General features: G+C 32.3%; 1 long non-coding RNA gene across 1 annotated transcript; it reads left to right on the top strand.

Annotated features, from left to right (window-relative positions):
- Positions 1-431: 431 nt before the first annotated feature.
- LOC141621425 (uncharacterized) lies at positions 432-1,526 on the top strand. The gene is made up of 2 exons (XR_012532320.1): positions 432-611; positions 1,131-1,526. It is a non-coding gene; the product is annotated as an uncharacterized LOC141621425 (long non-coding RNA).
- Positions 1,527-6,129: the final 4,603 nt, after the last annotated feature.

Genomic DNA, 6,129 nt, shown 5'->3' with positions numbered 1-6,129 from the left:
AGAAAACCGTCATTTTTATTAAAATATATCTTTATCACCTAAACAAAACTAAACACGTATATTTTTGTGTTTCTCATTTTTTTCACAAAAAAAATTAAAAAACATTATATATACATATTTTTTTTTCGTAAAGAATTGTTACAAATTTAAGAAAAATATTCAGTTCTTTAATAAGGCATAAATTTTGTTATTTTTATGAAATAATTTAAAATCATCTTTAACTGATGCTATTTCATTTTAAATTTTGATTACATTATTAACTTTTATTTTGATTTGATTGTATATTGTAAAAGGTGTAACCAATTTCACTTAAGTAATAAATGATATATTGAATTTATCAAGAGATTTTGGGTAAGGGGCTTAATTTTACCTTTTGCATAACTTATAGGGCCTAATTGCTACAATCTAAACAAAAGGGGCTTAATCTCACAATTAGGCAAAATAATGAGGCTCAATTGCCACTTTTGCGAGATTTACCACTATATATATAATATATCCACCAACCTTATACATAATATCTTTTGCCTCACAAACTCAAATCACATAAAAACCTAAGGGAGATAAAGGAGATTAGAGAAGAGAGATTGTGCTTTCATCTTAAGATCTAAAAGGTATGATTTCATAACTCCATCTTTAAATTGATTATTTACGTTTCAAACATACACACCGTTGACCAAGACCATCGTTGACCGTATGACACCGTTGACCACGGGTTTGACCACCGAGGTTGACCGTGAAGGGGAGGACGGTTTTGGGTAGTTTGTAGTGTGATTTCGCATCTTAGTTTGTATTATAAGACTAGTTGGTAATTGTATGTAATTATTGTCTTAATTAGGTGACGGATTTGTGGAAGAGCGCTTTTGATTTCTTATTTGCTTAATTAATTGGAGAAATTGCTTAAAAGATAGGAAACTACTCAATCTTTCTTATTTCGCATAGTTGGTAAAATTTGAGCATGTTGGATGAATTAATATTGTGTAGGATGATTTATGATATCTTTGTGACGGTCTTGTTGAGATGAATTGCTGGAATTATTTATTTTATGCCTATGTTGTTATTATTGTTGAGTAATGAATGAATTGCAGGAGTATTGTGAAATTATTGATATTGTAATATTGTTGGTCGGCCAGGCACAACTGCGATTGTGCACTTGAGCTTGGTAGGCCGGGCACAGGGCGTGAAGAGCCGTGAATCTGTGCGTTTGTGATCAGCCAGGCACGGTGGTGGTCGGGGTTTACCGTGGACATGATATATGTGTGTCATTTTGTGACACGATGGGTTCGAGAGGTGAGGATGGCGTGAATTTGGTGGTATTGCATTTATTGGTTAATTGTATTGTTTATTGCAGGATTGATATAGTTTGTCTTTGTACTGTCTAATTTTCTACTCAACCTTTGGTTGACGATTTCTTGTTTCAATTGTCAAAATAAAATTGTCGTCTACTTTAATTGATGGTGGCATGTAATGAACCATTTAATATTTCTGGTTAAATGGGGAGCAGATTAATAAACAGGTTGGATTTTTGAGATGTGTTGGATGCTATAAAGGGAGCTTTGGGACGCGTGGACCTACTGGAGTCTATCTATCACATAATTGTCTTTATAACACTACTTACTTTAATTCCGATGTTATGTAACTTAATATATTTAAATAGTTTGCTTGAGCTTGTAATAAAACTTCTTAAGTATTATTAAGTAAAGAACTCATTATTTAAAGTACATTTGTATCTGTTTGTCTTTTATACTTACTACCTCAGACAACCGAGATGGTAACACCTTTATTTATTTGGGAATGTCTGGTTAAAGGCTCCTTAATAAATGTGGGTGTTACAATAAATGATGGGATTACAATGATTGAAGGATTGCATTATGAAAAAATAAAAATAAAAAATTGCGACATAATGAGTATGTAAGGTTATAAATCATATTGCCCATAAATAGAAAAAAAATGTGAACTTTATATTGAGCAATTTGTAAAAGGAAATGTGAAAGACAAGGTACAGAGTCTTTAGCCAAAATAGCCATTTCTACCAGAGTATTCGCTAAAATAACCGTTTTATTAAAGTATTGTCCAAACTAACAGTATGGCCATTTTAATTACTAAAATAACCATTGAAGTATTAAGTTTTATAAGAAAATAATACTACCCGGTTCGGTTTAATACTTTAATTTGATTGTACATTATATTTACCTTCCATTAAACTTGTTAACGATGATTACAATTTAAGATGGTCCAACCATTGTATAATTATTAGATCAATTAACTATGCGTACACTAGTGTAAAAAATGATGTGCTGTACCAAATTTCCAAAAAACCCTCTAGAATTATAAAAGTAATGTTGCCAAATCATTTGTTAATCCAAAAAAATATCAACCATCTAAAACATAAATTGCGAATTTTATAATGAACCAAAAAGAAAAAAAAAGGTAGAAGGAATCACTCTAACACAACATTTGATTGACAATCATTTACTTCTCATTGTCGCTGTCCAATATGCCTTAGTTATTTTCCATACAATATGCACCAAACATTTAATTTTTTAAAATGGATTTTTTTGGGGTTAATCGACTTAGGTCGTTTGCTTTTTTTTTTTTTTTTTTTTTTTTTTTAAGTGGCACTAGTAGAAAAAGTCTCATTGACATCGGTTATTTTACCCCATTTACATCGCTTTTGTGGCGATGTTTCTGGGGGCGACGTATTTAGTATTTTTACCTTAACATCGGTGTTAGTACCGGTGTAAATAGTATACAATTAACATCAGTTATAGGTGAAAACCGATGTTAATTGTGTTTCAATTACATCGGATTTGGTCTAAAACCGATGTAAATAGTATATTACTAACATCGGTTATAGGTGAAAAGCGATGTTAATAGTGTCTCAATTACATCGGTTTTGGTCTGAAACTGATGTAATGTAAATGACAATCCTATACTACACGATTCTACATCGGTTTTGGTCTCAATTACATCGTTTTTAGTCTCAATTACATCAGTTTTGGTCTGAAACTGATGTAGTATGAAACTATTGTAGTATGTTTGAGGTTCGCAAATGACGATTTACTCATAACCTATTTGTGAATTTTTACACTATTAGGGGTCTGCAAAATGAATCAATATACAAATAATAACCCTGCATCTCATTCCTTCCAACAATTCAAACACAACTATATATTTATTATACCAAAAAAAATATCATAGCGTATACAATTCCGTCCATGCAAAGTAGTTTAAAACGTACACTACACGCTTCTACGACGCAAAATGTGTATTTTCACTTACAATTTCTAGAAAACTAAACCATACATACTCTAAACATTCTTTCCACAATAAAGCGACCAAAGCTCTCGAACCTCGTTCATTTGTTCAATTGTCATTTGCGAACCTGAAACACACTACATACAAGAGCATGGATTAGGAAGAGGTAGACACTTAGAAAATACGAACAATATCTATACATAAAAATTCTATACGAACAATATCTATACATTAAAATTCAAACAGTTCGAGACAATAGATCAAGATACTTTTACTATGTCGTCCTCTGATGATGCGTAACGTACGGTAATATCATACATCCACTTCATAACATAATAACCGCACTCATAACTCTGCGGCTATTGAGGGCACTACATTTATACAAAATTAAGAGTAAGTAGGCAGCCGACAAGGGCACTAAGAGTATGCAAGCAAAAGTTTCTATATTCATGGAGATATATAAAACAACATATAATTTGTGATGCTTGCATTCAGCAACAAGATTAGCATACATATACATCAACATATAGGAGTAACATCAATAATCTCTGTCTATCAGTGAGTTAACTAGGCGTAATTGGTTCAGTTTGCTACTCAACACCTCAATCATATATATTAAACAAGATAACCCAGTTTGCGCACCAAATCTACGTATTGGACAAACATTGCCATCATATGACTGTAAAGGCTCCTTACCAATCAATACAAACAAGAAAATGGTAGCAAAGGCAGTTCAAGGTACAGTTCATACCAAAGGCAGTTCAAGGTACAGTTCATACCAAAGGCAGTTCAAGGCACCGATGAGGTATTTTCGCCAAAATGAAGTAGAATTTGATCAATCTTAATATCCTATTTAGAATGTAAAGCATCTCCCCAATTATATGTAATGGTCAAAATTTGAATGGTATTACACAAATAAAGAGATAGAAATAGAAACACAAATAAAAATAGAAACACAAATAAAGAGATAGAAATAGTAAGAAGGACTTACATAAGAATGTTTATAACAAAACTTGATCTGTTAACCTGCAAAACCAAGAAAAATATTGGGTATTAAGGAAGACCAAGAAGACAATGATGAAGATTAATAATTAAGACGATGTCTAGAACAAAACTTGCTCTGTTAACCTACAAAATTATAGTTCAAAGTAGAGAAACTAGAGATAAAGGTTGGTAATTTGAGTATTCATGTGTATTGATGATCACTATAGTAGTTGAAAGGCGAAAATTCATTGGTCTATAATTAAATTCCTCCAAAATCTAAAATCTAAGAGCTCTAAAGAGTAAAATATAGACAACTAAACAAACTACATTGTTAATCAAATAGAAAACAATAAATTAACAGAAAAGTGTCGCCCATACTAACCTTTCTGCTCCATCGGGGTACCAACATACACAATGACATTCATATTTGGAAGCCATTTCCGAAATTCTTTTGCCTAATTGGACAGAGTCGATAATGGTACAACCACAAGGAATGGGCCATAGATTTGTTGACTATTCGGCAAAAGCCACAATCTCAAATCTCAAAAAACAAAAAACTTGAAATAATGAAAAACAAAATAGCTAAAAAGGTGACAAATTAACATTAATCAGACCAAGCCTGTAAAAAACCAAGCATAGAGACTGATTGAACAATTTTTCCAAGACCCATCTCATCAGCAAGGATGACATTAGTGTCATTTCTCCAAGTGTACCATGTAGAACCAATTTAGGAAGCTAAGTGTGGAAAATAGTTTTAACATAAGATAAACGGGATAAAAAGTTCACATGACATTATAGACCAACCAAACTTTTTTTGACAAGATATATTAACTAAATGATACCGAGGGGGTGACGCCCGGTACAAAAAAAAAATATAACAGACAAACCATATCAAGCCAGCCACAAATGGAACATATTCAGATGGAAACCTGTGTATTTCTGATGCTCAAACTCAATTTCAGATTAAAGCCCACCTAAGATGCATCGATAAGCCAAACAAACCTACTAATTTCCCCCCATATTTAGCAGAAAATACACAACAATTACTTCGGACCTCAGTCAGGATTATGAAAAAAGCTTCACAACCCTTATGTACTTATCCATTTGAAACACTTCACTTTTGTAGAAGTGAGAGACAATTGCAATCTAGAGAAGATTGCATGCAACAGTAAAATATTATTGCTAGCAACCTAAATCTGGCCATAGAGATAGAAATAGTAAGAAGAACTTACATACGAATGTTTAGAACAAAACTTGCTCTGTTAACCTGCAAAACCAAGAAAAATATTGGGTATTAAGCAAGACCAAGAAGACAATAATGAAGATTAATAATTAAGACGATGTCTAGAACAAAACTTGCTCTGTTAACCTACAAAATTACATTTCAAAGTAGAAAAATTTAAAATAAGGCAACATTGAAAAGAGATAATTATCAAAATTTTCAAGAAGAATATTCGATATATCATGGTATTAAGGTAAGTTGAGAAGAGATTTACGATAATTATAAATCGCAAAGACTATGAGTTGGTGTGAACTTAGTGTCAACGGACGATTGGAGTTTTAAATACGTAAATGGGTGGAAATTTGTGACCATAGATGAACCTGCTCGGCTCCATACAACATGGGTTTATGTTTCACAACTTCCGAGTTCCAAACTTTCGAGTTCCGATGAGATGCTATCACATAGCACGTAAAATTAGAGATAAAGGTTGGTAATTTGAGTATTCATGTGTATTGATGATCACTATAGTAGTTGAAAGGCGAAAATTCATTCGTCTATAATTAAATTCCTCCAAAATCTAAAATTTAAGAGCTCTAAAGAGTAAAATATAGACAATTAAACAAACTACATGATAACCCTTCAGCGACCCCATGAATGCCTTGCCTCTT

Source organism: Silene latifolia, chromosome X (assembly GCF_048544455.1).
Source record: "Silene latifolia isolate original U9 population chromosome X, ASM4854445v1, whole genome shotgun sequence".
Classification (NCBI taxonomy): Eukaryota; Viridiplantae; Streptophyta; class Magnoliopsida; order Caryophyllales; family Caryophyllaceae; genus Silene; species Silene latifolia.
Note: the sequence above shows the minus strand (reverse complement) of the source record. Positions and strands in the feature narration are given on the sequence as shown.